Source organism: Solea solea, chromosome 13 (assembly GCF_958295425.1).
Source record: "Solea solea chromosome 13, fSolSol10.1, whole genome shotgun sequence".
Classification (NCBI taxonomy): domain Eukaryota; kingdom Metazoa; phylum Chordata; class Actinopteri; order Pleuronectiformes; family Soleidae; genus Solea; species Solea solea.
Genome location: NC_081146.1, coordinates 1,943,118 through 1,963,352, shown reverse-complemented (window position 1 = coordinate 1,963,352; position 20,235 = coordinate 1,943,118). Strand labels below are relative to the sequence as shown.

The window sequence follows — 20,235 nt, the reverse complement described above, 5'->3', positions numbered from 1 at the left end:
TATATAAGTTTAAGTTTGTTTCCATATGTTTTTTAATCATTAATTTTTTTTAGTGTATGATTCTGATCTCATGGGAAATCAACAGTTTGTTTGAAAGTACTTCAGAACAATGAGGACTAAAATGTTGATTCTTATGTTAAAACATGTTTCATTTTTACACTGTAAAAAGGAAATGGTTGGCAAACGTACAGAACATAGTGCCCTGTGTTTAACACCAATACTAAGTTTATTATATCATATATATATTACTGACTGAACTTAAGTCATGACGGTGGTTTTAACTGAAGCATGTTAGTCATGTGTGTGGTAGTGTATTCCCTCAATGCTTTAAGACCTTTAGAATGTATTGTATCAGGCATTAGAGGAAGCCTCTGGCCATTAGTACACATATTTTGGGATATATGAGAGCTTGTGTATCATCTCATATTTGACTGGTCTTGTTTGGGACTTTGTGTGCCTTCATATCAACTGTATGTTTTAAATATCCCAAGACTTGAGAGAAGAGAGAAGGTTTTTGGTGTCTGAGCTCATAAAGTCTCATCCTTATAATATAATAAAACGTGAATATGGCACATTGTACTGTTACATTGTTTCTAGTTTGTCCAATCAGTCTAGACAGCTGTTTTATTTTCCCAATTCTCTCACTCTTCCATCCTCCCCATCTATTTCTCTCTCTGTAGGAAGGAATCAGTCTCACCTTAATTGCTCTTAAATCGGATTAATGACTGACTGGGGACAAGTTGACTTAATCTCTCTTCTAGTAAATCTCTTCCTCTGCCCTCTTCTCGTACATCACTCTTATACATTTTGCCCTCCTTCCCTCCTTCGCTCCCTTGATCTCCCGTCCTCGCCACCTCGCTCCATCTTCTGTCTTCCCCTCTTGTTTTGCTTTCTTCCATCTCCGTCACCCTCTCTCTACCTCCGTCCGACTCCACCTCTCCAGCCATCATCTTTTCTGCCTGTGAGTCAATTGTTCTTTCATGTTTTTGGACGCACATGTCACGCTCAGCTCTGGTCCCCTCATAATTTCTCTCCTCTTCTTTTTCACGTCATTATTTCAACAACTTTCTATTATGGTTGTACTTCATCATCCTGAGATTTTCTTTTTGCTCCAACTCCTTTGACTCGGCTGTCACTTTCTCCACTTTGTCTCTCCATTATGTGTGTGTGTGTGTGTGTGTGTGTGTGTGTGATTCTCTCCTTACAGGGCTGGCCAGTCGCAGGTTGCTGCATGTGTATGTCGATGTGCTCCTGTCATTGCCTCCTAAGTGCTTTGGCAATACTACAGCTCTGCTGTCATGCCACTGCAACTAATCTCCATCGAATTACATTGAACTTGTATCGAGATGGAGATGGAGGACACTTGAGCTCCTCTCTCGCACGAAAACACACGCGCACTGTCGAGAAATCAAGCTTCAATGACAATCCTGATCTTTAACCTGAATAGAATTAATGCCAAGGGATGAAAAAAGAGTGCATCACGTTTGAGTAAAAGCAGTGACATGATGTCACACTGAGGTGATTCTGAGGGAAAAGAAATTGTGCCACCTTCCAAAAAAAACCCCTGCAGTTAAAAAAAAAAGAAAAAGGCCAGCCTTGTGGACAAAAGCTCATTTTCCTCTTGGTTGCACACTGCTGCAGGCGAGCTAACATGCCACAGGAGAATTCAACCACTCATACACCTTTGTTTTCCTCGGCTTTTTCTCAACTTTACACACATCAGCAGCCGCAGCAGCAGCAGCAGCAGCAGCAGCAGCAGCAGCAGCTGAGCCATAAGTGAGAGTGAACTGTGGATTCCTGTCAGCCCAGAAGCTCCGTGCACTGGCCTGAGGGCAGAGTCAGTGATCTAAGAGCCACAAAAGAGTCAGCCATGCTTTGGACTGGGACTGAGGAAGAAAAGCCACTTCCATGTGTCCTTCTTTCCTCACTACTCCCTGACTGTCCTGGACTCTACTATTTCCAAAACTGTCTACGTGCCCATCTGCTTCACAGCACTGCTGTGCTTGTCCTCTCTCTCCCCCTCACACACACACACACACACACACACACTCAGAGTGCAGTCAGGATTAAGCATTTATCTCGGTGGTCCTCCTTTCGGCCCTAAACGCCCGTGAGGATGATAAGAGTCGCTGGGATTTGTCAAATTGTGTGCCATTGATTAACTGACCTTTCACGCCTGCAAGTCTCTCAGCCACTCCACTAACTGCCGACAGGCGAGATGGAGAGATAGATGGATACATCTGGCTGTTATTGTTGTGTACAAGTTTGTAGTTACCAGGTGTGGCGGCGGGAGACGACATGGGGCGCGAGGGCCACAGGAGAGAAGGAGAGAAGGAGAGAGGAAAGGAAGGGAGGGAGTGTGGAGATGGTGTAGGGGAGATACAGAGGAGTCCTTCAGTTGCCCTATAGGGCTCAGAGTGTAACAGGCAGAAAAGGCTCTGGCAGCAAATAGTAATGAGTCTTGAATAATGAATAATGAAAGACAAATTTCAAGGTGTGCCACGGGGCTAATATCAGACAGACAGGAAGAATTAGGAGAGGGAACAGAGGAACCATGCAGAGGAAGACTTCACACACTGGCCGCATGGCAGCAGGGGGTGAGGTGGTGGTGGATCTGGCATGTTGATCGTTATGGCCGAGGGCGCTCGCGATGGCGGATTGGACACTTTTGATTACCCACAGACAGGTCTGTGCGGCTTCACCGCCGACACGCGCTCAAAAACAAGAACAACAACTATCAGCTCTGCTTCTCCCCCAACAATAAAAAAAGAAAGAAATACTGGTTAAAAAAAAGCCCCCAAAGCTGAAAAACTAAAAAGATTGTTTTGTTGTTGCTGCCCTGTGAGGAACGCGGAGAGACTCTCAAAGTTGTAATATTATTATCTTTCAAATTGTAATGTTCTCAAAGTAAAAACTTCAGATTCACCTTCTTTTTCTTTCTCCATGGATGGAACAGAGCAGACAGCTGTGCTCTGACTTCATCTCCTCATCATAACAGTGTTAAGACACAGAACTGACATGAACACACACAGATGGAACTGTACACACACGTATATATATATATATATATATATATATATATATATATATATATATATATATATACTGTATGTACATATCATATGAATAACACACCCCAGGTGAAATACTACTGCGGAGTGTTGGAGAGCTGGAAGGATGAATGTGCGTGGGAAGTTTCACCCACCTGGACCTCCAGCGTCGCCCCGCCTCAGAGATGCACCTGAGGCCGAAGCCTGATCACCGTCTCACGGACTGGACTCGGGAGTTTTTCCGCTTGGTTCGCCTGCGCTGGTTCCGACCCGGATGTAAGTGAGGGAGGGAGGGTGTAAGGAAGGAAGGAAGGAAGGAAGGGAGGGAGGGGAAGGTGGAAGTGCCTGTGTCGCACTTGCACAAAGGCGTCACTGAAAATAAAAAAGATGACAAGATAATAAATGTAACATGCTGTCGGATGAGCTGTTAATATGTTTCCTCTTTAAAATGTGAAATAATAACATTTTTAATGACAGTATTTCCCGCGGGTCCTCACACACACACACACACACACACAGTCGTCACATTTATCAGTTTGTATTAATATTATTATTGTTATTATTATTTTACTATTATTATTATTATTATTATTATTATTATTATCATTATTTTTTACTACTACGATTATTATTATTATTATTATTATTATTATTATTATTACTACAACATTCTCGTGTGACACAAATCATCATAACTCACTTAATCTGTGCGTAAATTGGCACTTCTTTATCAATCACCACCTAACCCTAATTTCTATCCTGGAGTTGATGCCTCAACATTTTTGCAATAAAATCCTCAGAGTGACTTAAATATATCATGATTTGATCATTCTAAATATAGAAGTCAAATCTAGGTTAGAGCAGTTTTTACGCACGGCCTGCAGAGTCCGTGCGCTGAGGGTTCAGGACTGAGGGCCCGCTCTGGTGCAGCTCGGTGAGATAAACGCTCTCCTGCCTCGTTATCGATGTATAAGAAGCTTTCGAGAAAAAGGGGATATTGAGCGCACTAACTAGCCGCACTTTGATCATGTGAAAATGCTTTCCAGGCGACAACACGTGAAGGATGAGAGCGTTTTTCTTTTATTTCAAATTAAAATGAAAACCCGCCCTCTCGCACCTGTCAGAAGTTTCATTTTTCCGAGTTAGAGTGGACTCTGAGCTGATGAATCACACACACTTACCAAGTCTATTTTCACAACAAGAGAACAAGGAAAAAAAGATCAACTAAATCAAAGAGGAAAAACGAGAAATATAATAATTATTATTTCCATATATTTTTCATTTCGATAGACACAAAAATTACAAGTCACAATCTGAGCAAAGAAAACTCGAATAGATCGGAAACATGAGCAGATAATAAAATAAATGTATAGAGAAAAATATCATGGAAAATAAACAGTTTTAAAGCAGCAGCATCTTTTTAAATGACAGCGCGTCATGTGAATGAATCTCAGTTTGGGGCATTTTCTTATGCATTTGTTATTATTATTATTATTATTATTATTATTATTATTATCATCATCATTAGAATTATTATTATTATCATTATTATTATTATTATTATCATTATTATTATTGATACACATTGAAACGAGGCCTAAATGTTAAAATTCGTATAAGGCAAATGTAAAATTCTTATATAAAATCAAATAAAACAAATATAACAGACACTTGTTTCAAATCGCGGTGCTTTAGAAAATATATAATGTAATCGTTCACATTATTATAATTTTGTAATAACAATAATAATAATAACAACAATTATAATAATAATAATAATTATAATGATATACCAATGTGTTAACATGTAAATGTGTTCCATACTGTTTTATTATGTAATTTGTAATTAAACGGATAAATAATAATGTTATTATAATAATAATAATAATAATAATAATAATAATAAGAACAATAATAATAATTTGTAGTAGTATTACAGTGAAGATCGAGGGTAAATGTATATATTTATAATTGTGTGAACTCCATGTGAACAAACGGCAGCAGCGTTAAAGTGTTGATATCAGAACAAATGTAATTGGACGGGTTAACGAGTTCAGAGCCAGCCACGCCGAGCAGAGGTGAGGGATGGAGGGGAGGGAGGGGTGAGGAGGGTGAGGGTGGGTGAGTGACGTGGGGGTGGGGAGAAAATTTCCCCGAATGCCATTTAATGTCGGAAATATTTCCACCCAAGTATTGACAGCAGCGGAGAGACGGATGAGGCGGCGGCCGAAGAGCGGCACACGAGCGCCGAGATAATCCAATTAAAAACGGCCTGTGTGAACTCACACTCACGGTACTGAGCTGAGCTGAGCTGAGCTGAGCTGAAGAGGTTCAACACGTTGGCCTGAAAACTCTCTCAAAAAACACGCTCGTGCTCCTGATACTAGATTATAAGGAAAAATGTCAAATTAAACCTAAATTCAGTATTATTTTATTCATCCATACACCTGTCCACGTGCCAAACACACTGCTATTATGATGATGATGAGGAGGATGAGGATGATGTTTCATTTAGTCTAAATCAATTAATTTTCAGCTGAGAATTAAGTAATTCAGTTAAAGGCGCACGTGCACAAGCGCCTTTTAAACTTTATTGGGGAAGGCTGGTGTTGAGGTAAGTTAGATGTGAATAATTGACTGCTGGAAACACACATGCACACGCACGCACGCGCGCACACACACATGCACACGCACAAACACACACACAGGTTGGGGTTAGGGTGAATCCATTGATCGATCTCTTAATCTGCAATAGTTACATGCATGTATTGATTCTCTCTCTCTCTCCCTCTCACACACACACACACACACACACACACACTGTTTATCTGGAAATATAGCGGCACTAATAATTGATGGAGTTCACCCGCACGGCAGACAAGACACATAAATATGCATCAAAGTTGTTGAGGGGGTAAACAGCTAAAAAGAAAATAAATAAATAACCAAAGAAAATATCTGAGGCAGCAGTGGAGATCAGAGAATCAATGCACAGATTATTCCAAATATTTTTCTCTCCCAAGTTCGACTCCGCACTGTATCGATGCGCCCGTGCACTTCTGAGACTAACTCTCATGTCAGCGTAAACACACACACACACACACACACACACACACACACCGAGCAAACTTGAGCCTTTGCTTATTGACGGATGGTCACACCAGAGCAGAGTCTTCACTGACTGAATCCAAATGTTTGTGCAGGATTATTTTTGTTGTTTTTTGTGTGTTTTTTAAAACTATGAAAACGCAAGTATTTAATTAAATTATCAATATATCATCACGTGCATTTGTATCCAAAAAGAAGCCCACAGTGCACGAGCACCAGGACACAAAAACAGAACACGCACGTGCAGCGCAAACTCACAAAACCACCAATCACAATTAGAGAGGGTCACGCGCACACAGAGAATTGGACTAGAGAGACAGACAGTGAGAGAGTGCACCGGCTGGAGTCTCGTGCAGCCCGCCGCGCGTGTGAGCGGCGCTTTAATTGACTGATTGATACGGCGCTGTGTGGAGGTGAGAGCTGGACGCCTTAACAAATAGAGACACTTAAAGGCTAATCCGGGCCAACGTTCAGCAGCTGAGCGCATCACTGTGCTTCCGAGACTTCCACACCTGCACACGTGCGAGCCAAAAAAACAGAATGTATCCACTCACGAAAATATAGACCAGAAAAAAAGGAAATATCCAAGTTTCCAAATAATCGTAAATAAAGAGCGCGCGTAAATTACGCACGGTCCAACTTTTTGGGTGCCGGGTTTCACCCGGTTCCCCAAACTGATCCACAAAATAGGCGAAATAACTGTTCTAATATTTTCAAAACATTTAAGAAGAAGAATGATCACAACACTGTAAACGCACCAATCACACAACTTTTGTCTAGTTTATTTCTCCACCTCAATCAAAACTACATTTCCTACAGAGAATGTAAACGTGTAAATGTTATTATTAATATAATAAAAGTGTGTTGTAATAAAATGCATAAAAACAACATACCTGCAGCTTTTCTTTTGAGGAAAGCGCCGCGTTCAAAGCGCTCTCACCAGCTCAAGTGCGACCAAGTCAATCCACACACACTTTGACTGTGACGGTGCAGCGAGCGAGAGACCGGAGAGACAGCATCACTATCACCGACCTCAACCCGGAGAGGAGAGCAGAGGGAGGGAGGGAGGAGGAGGAGGAGGAGGAGGGGGCATCACTCTCTCTCTCCGCCTCTCTCTCCTTGACTGTGTGTGTGTGTAAGTAGTTAATTAGTAAATCCCCACTCGCTGTGCCTCAGGTCGGTTTGTTTTCCCCGGTCGACAAGCCGAGAGGAAAGAGAATTTGAAGTAGGATTCGACCCGTTTCCGCTCCTGTGTCTTATATAGGAGGTGTGTGTGTGTGTGTGTGTTTCCTCTGTCTGTCTCACCTCCAGTGCTGCTGGTCACTGAGGAGTCACTGTGTTCACCAACACACACTGACCCCACAAATCTGCTCAACACAAGCAGTGAACGCTGCCATTCAGAAGAGTTTCTGCTCCTTCAAGGCGGGGTCACACCCTGGACAGGTCAGCAGTCCATCACAACCATTCACTCACACACTCACACCTACAGAGTACACAAGAACCCCCCCAAACACACACACCCTCGGTCATACTGGGTCACAAACCCTGATCTTTTTGCTGTAAGGCAATAGTGTAAGCCGCTAATCCGCCATGTGCCGCCACACTCCCCTAAATCTTTCCATCAAATCTGTTATTTTTCAAAAATCTGTACAGGCTCAAATCCTGACTGTGTGGTTTCAAGAAAAGTGTTTGTGGATTTTCATGATGCTTCTACAAGTTTGCTTTCAAGACCCATCACATACTTCAGAGCCTTGTATCTGTAGAGGCAGATGTTTTCATTACCATCAGTCAATAGAATAGAATAGAATAGAATAGAATAGAATAGAATAGAATAGAATGAAACTTTTGGTTTGAAGATGGAAATTTGCAAACGATCCAAAGTCAGAACAAACGCAACATCCCAGTTTTACACACTTGGCAGTGACACTACAGGATTACACTGGGGTCAGTTTAGAGTCCAGTCCAGTTAACACTGAGTCATTTGGATTTGGTACCTTGCTCAGGGGTCTCCCGGCAACCCTCGGGTAACAAGTTCCATTTCTGCTTGGTCATGGGATGCCAAGTTTGAAAACTGCAGATAATTGACTCATTTTAAGCATTTAGATGAACTTCCAAATGCTGCTGATATAAGAAAAGATATGAGGTTGATATTTACAGTTTAAACAAGGATTACAATGTTTATATTACACACATTTCTTATTGGCTCATCTATATTATTTGTATTTATTGCTCTTTTAAGTTATGTATGATGCTGCTAACTCACGTGGATGTGACAAGTGAAACAAAGGTTTGATGGAGGATAGAGGAGTCACTGCAAACGTGGAGTAAACTGTGTCGTAAAGGAAGCCTAAACATCACATACACATCAGGACAGGCAGCTGTCACTCTGACCCAGAAGAAACTCAACATCAACTTTCCCTTCTTTACTTCTTCTTCTTCTTCTTCTTCTTCTTCTTCTTCTTCTTCTCTCCCTGCAGCGAAAACCGCATTACGATGAAACTCATTATCTGTCTTCAGCTCAATAGCATGACTTCTGTCTGCATAAATGAAATCCTTCACACACACACACACACACACACACACACACACACTGAGGAGGAGGAGGAGGAGGAGGAGGAGGAGGAAAAACGCCATGGTTCTCTCGTGCCAGTAAATTGACTCTGCCCTTAACAAACTTTAATTATTTAATTGATCCCCAATCAGCAACTTAATAATCAATTAGGTAAACCAATGGAACTCACTTGAGTGCAGAGAAGCAGAGTCTATGACAAGAAGAGGGAGAGAGAGAGAGGAGAGGAGAGGAGAGGAGAGGAGAGGAGAGGAGAGGAGAGGAGAGGAGAGGAGAGGAGAGAGGAGAGGAGAGGAGAGGAGAGGAGAGGAGAGGAGAGGAGAGGAGAGGAGAGAGAGAGGAAAGAGAGAGAGGAGAGGAGAGGAGAGGAGAGGAGAGGAGAGGAGAGGAGAGGAGAGGAGAGGAGAGGAGAGGAGAGGAGAGATGAGAGGAGAGGAGAGGAGAGGAGAGGAAAGAGAGAGAGGAGAGGAGAGGAGAGGAGAGGAGAGGAGAGGAGAGGAGAGAGGAGAGGAGAGGAGAGGAGAGGAGAGGAGAGGAGAGGAGAGGAGAGGAGAGGTGGCAGGACTCTCTCTGTCTCTGTGGTGGAGCTGAATCACATAGTGGAATAAGGTCAAATTCTCAGGCTGCCAACATCACATGACCTCCAAAAAAACAACAACAACAACAACAAAAAGACTTGTATAAGCTGATGAAATAGTGTGATAAACTGACAGTAAACAGGAGGAAGTTTGATTGAAACACGACAGACATCACATGTGTGATCATGTTGCTCTTCATATACAGCACATCAGGATGGTTTGGTATTTCCACAAGATTATTATAATTATTAAATTATGGTCAAATTGACTAATGCATTTGAAATCAAGAGTATGATATTATGATCACTATGAATCAATAAAATGTTATTATTGTTGACTGTATTAGAATGTTTTATAATATAATTTATATTATTCCATCTGTATAAATAATAAAGGCATCATGCAGTAATGCTATTATATCGTCTCATTTATATGTAATTATTCATCTTATATTCTATACATATTATTTTAATTACTATTATATTTTTTTATTTGGTGCAGAGTAACTGTAACTCCCTGATTTTCCCACACGATCAATAAAGATCTTTATTCTTAGTTTTTCATCTCCATCTTTATCTTGATCTTTAATGCTCACATTCAAACCATGCACTTCTTTATCGCCCTCTAGTGTTGACTGCTGATCGGAGCCTTCTGTCACTGCTTGTTAACTCACACACACACACACACACACACACACCTCGCCTTGGTTTGGGGTTCACACTCCCAGAGTCTATTTTTGTTATCGTGTGTATGACTCTTCTCCCACTGGCCTCTCTGTGTGTGTGTGTGTGTGTGTGTGTGTGTGAACAGCGGGGAACATCAGACTCTCTCTCTCTCACACACACACACACACACACAGACAGACAGACAGACACACACTCCGCAGATGAAAGCTTTGCCAATACTCGGCGTCCCCTGAGGGTCACGGTGATATTGATGTGACCACTGGTGTGTGTGTGTGTACGTCTGCGTGTGTGTGTGTGTGTGTGTGTGTGTGTGTGTGTGTTCTGCATTGGTGTATGTCACCTCTAAAAAAATCTAAAAGGGCTGAAACATGTCAGTAACCTCTAACCACTGATCTCAGAGCAGCCACCACTGGGCATCTGTGTGTGTGTGTGTGTGTGTGTGTGTGTGTGTGTGTGTTTTCTCCTCTGTGTTCAGCAGATGGAGCGTCTGAGCCTCTGACACCTGGGGGGGGGGGGTGAATGTGACAGAGTAGGAAGGTGGTGGAAGAGGATGAATAAGTGACCTATCACATCCCCATTGACTGAGTTAATTAATATAAGTAGAGCAGGGGATTCTTAGCTCACTTTTCACCGTATGGATTTGCTGTCTCCTGACATTTGGTATGTTTTATATCTATTCGATGCAAATCCAATGTATTCCGTCCTGCGGCCCGATCATGACAGCTAATTTTGGTATGAGGGCTATTTTGATTGGCTGGACTTTAATTGCGGCACAACACGGGGGTCTTGATTTGATGGATAGATTTAAAATCTCATGTGAATGGATGTCAAATTGAAGCACAGTAAACCGTTAAAGGGCTCCACTATGCTCTCTACTTACTGTCAGTGCATGGCTAGGTAGAAAGTGATGTTGTTTTAAAACGCTTCGACGCAGGAGGAAGGGGGAAGGCACTAAAATTAGAAGCGGGGATGTAGTGAGAGTAAGGAAGGAGAAGACGTCGCCAGAGTCTGACACACTCTTCAGCATCTTTTCACACAAAAAACTAGCAGGTATATCTTGGATTTGTGAACCAGCTAAAAAAAAGCTTGTGATTGCTAGTGGTTATTCTGCCCTGCGGTGTTCTTGTTTTTGTTTTTTTCACATCTCAGCGAGAAATGTGACGTCACAGTAACAATCAGTATATTTGTGAGGTTAGAAAACATTATTGTGTTAGTCTGACTTTCAAAATACACTTAAAAACGTTACTCCCCCTGAAATGAAACGCTCTAAGACAGTCAAATAATACAACTACAACTTTAAAGTAACACCATGTATGAGTTGCTCTCGGCGCCCCCTACAGTTGATAACCTCTGTATAAGTCATGGTAATAAACACTGTGTTGAGATTGTGCACCTGATGAGCAGCCAGACTCATCCCCACCGTCTGTGTGTGTTCACACCTGTGTTCACACCTGTGTTCACACCTGCACCTGCAGCCCTACGACACTAAACGTTTCACCCACAGAGAGCTCTTCAAAAAAGACTCAGCGACGAGATGAAACGCAAACGCAGACAAAAATGATCTGGTGTGACCGTAGCTTCACATCAACCATTCTGACAAACTCTGCATCTAATGTACGAACAACACGTTCAATAGACTGTGTGAGAGCATTTTATATAAAACATATCCGTGTGTTATATACCCTTTATCTGTATTATGTCATGCAGTCACTATTACTACATCATTATTTAAATATTTACTCCATATAAAAATAACTAGAAACAGTATATATATATATATAATATATAATAATTTAAACTTTGAGCGCACAGTCCATTTTATTTGGCGTTGTTGTGTTATTATGCTATTCCCTCAGGACACAAATGTGGCATCAAGTCAGTGAACATAACTAAACATTAGTTTGATCTTATTTAACAAAATAAATAAATAAAAACATTATTCTGTGTCATGGACAGATAACCTGAACCTGAGTATCGGCATCTTGTGAGAAGAGATGGTAATGAGTAAATAACAGTAAATGGTATATACAGTATATAGCACTTGTTGACCCAAAGCTGCTTTACACTACTGTTCTGCCATTCACCCATTCACGCTCACGTTGTCGGCACAGCTGTCTGGAGCAACGTGGGGTTAAGTTAAGTAAGCTACCGTCGTACTAAGAAGTACTAGCACTGAGAGGTGGACAGTACACAAACTTCAAGCATCGATTACACTGATTTATTTTTCCAAATGTTAAAAAAACGACTTCAAAAAATGACCAAACAAACCTTTCATTTGTGTGGGTTGATTTTCACATTCACATTATATAACCTAACCTGACTTTTATAAGAACGTCCATGTTGCTGTTGTAAGTTGATTTACATTCAAAATGATTTTGGAGACATTATCTCAAGGTTTGTGTCACTTTACTTATTATTGCAATTCTACGTTCAAATGGAGCCAAACTGCTCGAGGTTCCACCGTTCCCACCAAACAACAGAACCAAACCAAACAACAGAACCAAACAACAGAGACAAACAACAGAACCAAACAACAGAACCAAACAACAGAACCAAACAACAGAAACAAACAACAGAACCAAACAACAGAACCAAACAACAGAACCAAACAACAGAACCAAACAACAGAACCAAACCAAACAACAGAACCAAACAACAGAACCAAACAACAGAGACAAACAACAGAACCAAACAACAGAACCAAACAACAGAACCAAACAACAGAAACAAACAACAGAACCAAACAACAGAACCAAACAACAGAACCAAACAACAGAACCAAACAACAGAACCAAACCAAACAACAGAACCAAACAACATAAACAAACAACAGAACCAAACAACAGAACCAAACAACATAAACAAACAACAGAACCAAACAACAGAACCAAACAACAGAACCAAACAACAGAACCAAACAACAGAAACAAACAACAGAAACAAACAACAGAAACAAACAACAGTAAGGAACAACAGAACCAAACAACAGAACCAAACAACAGAATCAAACAACAGAATCAAACAACAGAAACAAACAACAGAATCAAACAACAGAACCAAACAACAGAACCAAACAACGGAATCAAACAACAGAACCAAACAACAGAAACAAACAACAGAACCAAACAACTGAAACAAACAACAGAAACAAACAACTGAACCAAACAACGGAACCAAACAACGGAACCAAAGAACAGAACCAAAGGACAGAAACAAACAACAGAACAAAAGAACAGAAACAAACAACAGAATCAAACAACAGAACCAAACAACAGAACCATCAACAGAACCAAACAACAGAAACAAAGAACGGAACCAAACAACAGAACCAAAGAACAGAACCAAACAACAGAACCAAACAACAGAACCAAACAACAGAACCAAACAACAGAACCAAAGAACGAAACCAAACAACAGAACCAAAGAACCTAAAGGCCATAAAAAGCCCAGAACAGTCCTAATTCCCCAAGTGTCGTCGACACCATGGGACGGCTGGTTCACAGAGCTGAGAGTAACACACTGCACAGACTCTGTGGGCCATAGAAATGAACGCCGCCAGAGGGGCGGGGCTCTACCCAGTTCTTTTAATACACCCACGCTCCGAAGGTTATGCTCGTGGCCGGAGCATGAATGCACGGCCGAGTGTTTACACCGGAAATGAATCTAGTGGAGTCTTGTGTTCCCACTGATGCTGATCAGAGATGAAGCTGATAAATACCTGCGTGCATTTCAGTCATTTGACCTCGAGGTGAATGCCAATTAAACACATTCCCACTGGTCATAAAAACCCATTTGAATCCAGGTTTAAACAGGTTTTTTGACCAGTGGGATTGGGGTATTATCCATGCAAAGACTCTTTCTTCCTCTTTACGCGTGTGAAAGACATGAGAGAGGAGAACACAGGGGAGGGGGGGTGACACAAACAGGACAGACAGGAAGACAGGCAGAATAAGGTAGTGAATGGAGAGAAAAGAGGGGGGAAGAGAGCAAGAAAGAGCTCCACTGCCTAGTCTTAATCTGAGCTGTTCTGATCAATAGCCCATTTCCCATTGTTGCCAGAGCTGTTCGATCGCTACACCACGGAATTAACACACCCACTTTAATCTAGGGGGAGAGGAGCGAGGGGAGGGAGGGGAGGGGGAAAAGGGGGGAAGAAGGGGGTTAAAGGGGCGAGAGGGGAGCAGCTGTGGAGGCATTCTCAAATTAAATCAAATCTAATTGTTATCACTGTAGCTCGCTGCACTTTTACAATTATCCACCCGCCATACAGCCTCTCTTCTCCCGCTCATAGCTGGCGTCATGTGCTGTAAACTGGACCTAAATAATCCAAATTAGTGTTTATTTGTTTCATTTTACCAGCTGTTGATTGGATTGGCGTTGGGAGATTGGGGGGTGGGAGGTGTTTGGTGTGGAAGGCTCGGCTTATTCCACATGGCGACAGGGAAACGGGGGGGGGGTGTGTTGTGGTTCCAGGTATATTGTGCTGGATACACTCTAACATCTGGACGTGTGAGACAGTCTCAGAGAAAACACTGTTATGTCTTCATAATTGAAGTTTAACCTTATTAAAGGGACCTTTGGGTTGATCTTGTGGCACCAAACAGACCTTTGGTTTGTCCCTCCAGATTTCATGAGTACAAAACTCAAAAGTGGCTCAAAAAAAGTCAGTTCTATTTTCATTGACATCATCTGAACCTCACTGTGGGGCCGTGATCAGTCTCTCAATGGATTCACAAATGTGGAACTGCACATTAATGAACATCAACGTGGAAACAGTGATGTACAGAGTGTAACCAGAGGCACATTTAGAGCTGTTGTTCCTACGGTTAAACAACGACACACACAAGGAACCAACTTATAGACACAATTCAAACCAGGAAACAGGGGCTTTAGCTATTAAAATGCTTTTAGGTGTCAAAACCCTTCAGTGACAGGTGCTTAAGTGATCATTTTGTTACAGAACTTACACATTAAACCATGATATTAACATACATATATAAAGTAAATAGAAGGAAGGATGTTCTGTTGAGTCACCACACACTGAAACATCTCAACAACCATTTTGGAATTTTTGACAGAAAATGGAAATAACTTAATGGTCAGAGGTTAAATAAATAATACATGTTTAGTCTCTAGCTCTAACAGTGGTTTACAGATAGTTATGATACATGTTCACGTCTTCCTCATAATAAAGTATCATAATACTCACAGATACATCACAGCTCCAGCTGTATTGTTTAGTCAGGATAGTGTGTTTGATGAAACACATTCATTCATTCATTCATTCATTCATTCATTCATTCATCACATCCTAACAAGGAATAGTTGTTGACCATGTGTCATGTTAAATGTATATATCTTTAATTTCTATTCACCTCATTGTACTACGGGAACACATTGGATCTTATATTAACTATAATGTGGGTTTTTCTAAGGAGTCAGTATATAATGTATATAATGTCCATCTTTCTACTGTATACTTTATGTGTCCATCTGATCAAGTGTAACAGTGTAACAAGTGTAACAATAACTAATGACATGACTTAAATATACGTTTGTATATTTATAATTGATACATTTATGGTCTGTGTCTTGCTGTGTCACGCTGCAGTGCACTTCACAGATACTGTTTATTTGAATACATAGCAGAGGTCATAAAAAATATGTTTCTGAGAACAAAGTGTGTAAACTTATATAAATAAGTACTAACGAGCCAGTTCATTATGTCATAATCACATGATGCCAGTTACTGAAAAATGGCAAAAATCCGCCTGATTTTGTACTTTAACCATTCATCATTTTTAATTATGCACAAAATACAGGCGTAATTTCACGTGTCACTTTCCTTAAGGTCACATGACCCTGAAATGCATGTTGTTTGTGATATTGTTGATGTTTCTTCATAATGACACGAGTGTAGTGAGGTTGCCACGGTCAATACAGGACACAAAGACGCATCAAACACACACACACTCTGCAAAATCAGCTGGTCACACAGGTTGCTGTGTAGCCATGGTATATATATATATATATATATATATATATACATGTATATTATATGCATATAATGTAATGTATATTCCTGTATGTAAGACGAATGAAATGGAAAATATAGTGACCAGCTGAGATTAAAGTAACCAAACTGGAAACCAAACTAAAGTGAAGCTTTTTAAGCTTTCAAACATACTTTCATCCTTCACTGAAGTCCATTCTCTTTCAGTGGCAACACTGGAGTTTAGCTGTTGAATATTGTAGTCCACAGCTGTGGGTGCTGCCGCTGGATGAGACACACTGAGACAGCTCGAGGCGGGAAAACACACAAGTGAAGCTCTCCCCACCGCCACCCGAGGCTACCACCCAACTTTTCCTCCAATCCATTCTACTTACGCCAGTCCTTTTGAAGTCATTTCATAACAGAGCAATTTTCTCGTTAGCGTTGGCTTTAATTGTGGGTAATTAAGCGTGCTCCAGCGGTATAGAGAGCACTGTTCGAAGGACTGGGGGAAATTAGCCGTGGTTCAGCTATGAAATATGGGGTTAAGTGGGAGACGGGGGGAGGGAAAGAGAGGAGAGAACCGAGGGGGCTTAGACACTCCAAAACTGGGGAGACGCCGTCTAAAAGCAGCGCTGCCTTGGGTGGAAGTTGGTTTGAGGTACGAGACAGAACGAGGGGGACACAAATGCAACAGATACTATTCAAGCAGGAGCTCCAAAGGGCTGAGGGAAGCACTGTCGGGAATGCATGAGAGTTTTAGAGGAAGGATGAGCAGACACAAGCTATACTGATACTGAATTGTATCTGTAATGTTCACAAATGTTCACACATGATTGTGAGGTAATGTGATACCAGAACAAATGTTGAAAGATGAATATGATGAATATGCACCAAGAGTCATCCTTTTAGAGGGCGGAGGGTAACACCAGCAGTGTTTTGGTGGCAGACGTTACACACTGGAGCATTAAATGACTTAATGTCAGTGTGCACTCACTCTCAGTGAAAACATGGCTGCCAATGGACACAAAAGACCACGTTTAAATATGTTCTTGCCATTAAACAGACTTCTGTTCTGACTGTAAAATAACGTTTGACTGTAAAACACACACCAGCGTCCACAGAGAACGTCAGTGATTTCACAGCACACGTGAGCTGTTGATCCACTGCTGCCTCCGTCAGTCGCTTCAACTGTGTCATTGTTTTTGTCTTCTGTGTTTCAAATCCTTTGTTCAGATTTCCGTCAGCAGCTCCTGTGTCCCTGTGAGCTCCAAGTATTTCTCTATATGGACTTTGGTGCTGGAGAGTGAGTACTTTACCAACTTCAAATTCCAGTTGCAAAAGGCTGTGACTGTGAGGAGAAAACAGCGAGCATATTTGTGACGGAGCCACTCGTCACTAATGAGCGCACACCCCAACACACACGTGTGCTGATAGTGTGCACAGACAGACACACACACATACACACACACTTTTGCCAGTTTTCAGCGTCATGTGCGCACACTTGCCGCTCAGACATAATTATCCCGTTAACATGAACTAACTTGACTCTCATCCTCAGTTTGCGTCGGCAGCATTCCAAACATTGTTTACGTCAGCGGCGCACTTACATGGCCACTTAGTGTGACGGGGTTTTTGTAGTTCCATTAATTATCCATCAATATTGTTTATTAAAGGTGGGGACAACAATTATTGTGGCACAGTTATTTTGGCTTAGGGTTAGGGTTAGGCACTAACTTATTTACATGTGGGTTGTTTGTTCTAATAATCATGCTCGTGTTTATTTATTGTGATTTGGTGGATAATTCATGTTTGGATGGGAGGGGCAGAGGACCTATGGTCTACCTCCCACTCAGGCAGTATATATATTGTGTTACAGAGGAGGTAACACCTATTTGCTCACAACTGAATTTAATTGTTTTGATTGGGTCTTGGACTTGTATAGTTTTTGGACAATTTTCATTTTTTTTATTTACACCTGTAAATATTGTTCACCGTATGCACCTTGGGTTGGACAAATAAAAGGGAAACACAACATCAGTTCATCGACTATGTCATTATTGTTGGTTACATTGAGGAGTTGCAGCAGAACCCCGTGACAATATTCTTCAGTATCTGTCTAAAGATGGTTCCTGATGATGGGCAGTGCAGCCACACCCACCCATCCATCCATCCATCCATCCATCCATTCACCCACCCACCCCTCCATCCATCCATCCTACCACCCACCCACCTACCATCCATCCATCTACCCACCCACCCACCCACCCATCCATCCATCCACCCATCTACCATCCATCCATCCACCCACCCACCTACCATCCATCCATCCACCCACCTATCACCCATCCATCCATCCATCCATCCACCCACCTACCATCCATCCATCCATCCACCCACCTACCATCGTACCACCCACCCACCTACCATCCATCCATCCACCCATCTACCATCCATCCATCCATCCACCCACCCACCTACCATCCATCCATCCATCCACCCAACTACCATCCATCCATCCACCCACCCACCCATCCATCCATCCATCCATCCACCCATCCATCCATCCATCCATCCATTCACCCACCCACCCCTCCATCCATCCATTCACCCACCCATCCACCCATTCACTCATTCACTGGCTATAGAGTGTATAGGGTTGTAGGGGACTGGAGCCAATCAGCTGACATTAATGGAGACACAGACTTGTCTCACATATGTATGTATATATAGCGTTTCACAAAGGAGATTTAATGGCATATTAATGTTGTTTTAATGTTTGTTTTTTGCGCTCAATGGTCTGCAGGACTTGTTGTTTGTTTTTTTTACATGTCACTGAATTGAACGAGTGCATGTCACTTTCTTCCTCCCTTGCAGCGGCACCATGTACTCTATACATACACAAGAAAAACAAACAAAATAGGGATGGCCCTCATCGCCACCAAGTGGATTATGTACAGAGTAACTCTTGATTAAATGCAGCACTGAGCTCGATAGAGTCCGTGCCCTTCATGTCCGTTAATGGTTTTATTTTAACCCCATAACAGCCATAAATATCGGTGTGACCATAAAGCAGATGAGGGATGATTGGAACCATTGACTGTACTGTCAGACACACACACACACACACACACACACACACACACGCTCAGTGGATGGGGACTAACACTGCAGGGCCCTTTATGAGCACTTCATCCCCCGGTGGAACCATCGCTACTGACCATAATGAACCTGTTAAAGCCTCTATAAATATCGGCTCCCATCATGCTTAGCAATGGTTTGAATACCTCAGAAATAGAGTGAGGTTTGCAAACAAGTGGCAGGGAGGTGGAGGGTGGTGCAGCTAATACCTAATCAATGGAGGGCTGGCTCCTTTGCAGTGGCTCCCTGATTCATACAGAGGGTGCGGATATAATGTGGTTTAGAATAAGCACAAAACTCTTGTATTGATTAACAAATTATCAGTGTCAATGGGAGGTGCTTTCACGAGGACTTGAAAATGGCTTGGATAAAGGGAAAAAAAGAACGGCAAGACTGAAGTGAGATGGAAACATTTGAGCTTTTGTGAGGAATTCAGAGAGGGCAGAGACGGAGTGCTGGTGTTACAGATTAGAGGTTTCTCCCACGACATTCAAACTACAAATCCATTGTCTCCGCAATAAAGGAAGATATTCTGCTTTACAAAGACAAGGCTACACTACTACTGTTTAAATGAGAGTAATGCTGAATTGCACTGCCAAACTAGACCATCTATATATAGAGAATTATTAATATGTATATACATATGTGTATATATATATACATACATATATATATATAAATATATATATATATATACATATATATATATGTGTGTGTATACATATATATATACACTATATAGGGTCCATTCGCGAGACGCAGGAAAAAAAAAATGCCCTGCACATTAGATGCACTGCGTGGCTGTGGATGAATGGGTAAAAGTGTAGTGTAAAGCAGCTTTGAGTGGTCATCAGTGGTCATCAGGTCATCAGGACTAGAAAAGTGCTCTATAAATACAGACCATTTACTGTTATTTGCCATTTATCTACAGCATATTCACTCTTGTATGTGCTGCCGTGACATCTCTGACAAATGAAGCTGCCAAATGAAATCATAAAACCAACCAAATGAAAAAGTGTTTTTTTAATTTTATATTTCTGCAGAATACATGAAATGTGTTCTTTAAAGTGACATAGTTGTATTAGAGTAAGTATTAGAGGCCAGACTTTGA

At 41.6% G+C, this 20,235-nt stretch overlaps 1 protein-coding gene across 2 annotated transcripts in view; it reads right to left on the bottom strand.

Moving 5' to 3' along the window:
• The window catches only part of erfl1 (Ets2 repressor factor like 1), a 52,462-nt gene extending 45,315 nt beyond the window's left edge, over window positions 1–7,147 (bottom strand). For both annotated transcript variants that reach the window (XM_058646883.1, XM_058646884.1), the window contains exons 1-2: window positions 7,052–7,147; window positions 3,206–3,422 (exon numbers count right to left, since the gene is read on the bottom strand). The gene's annotated coding sequence lies outside the window, so the exon portion shown is untranslated. The remainder of the gene's footprint in view (window positions 1–3,205; window positions 3,423–7,051) is intronic.
• Between the last annotated feature and the right edge of the window lie 13,088 nt (window positions 7,148–20,235).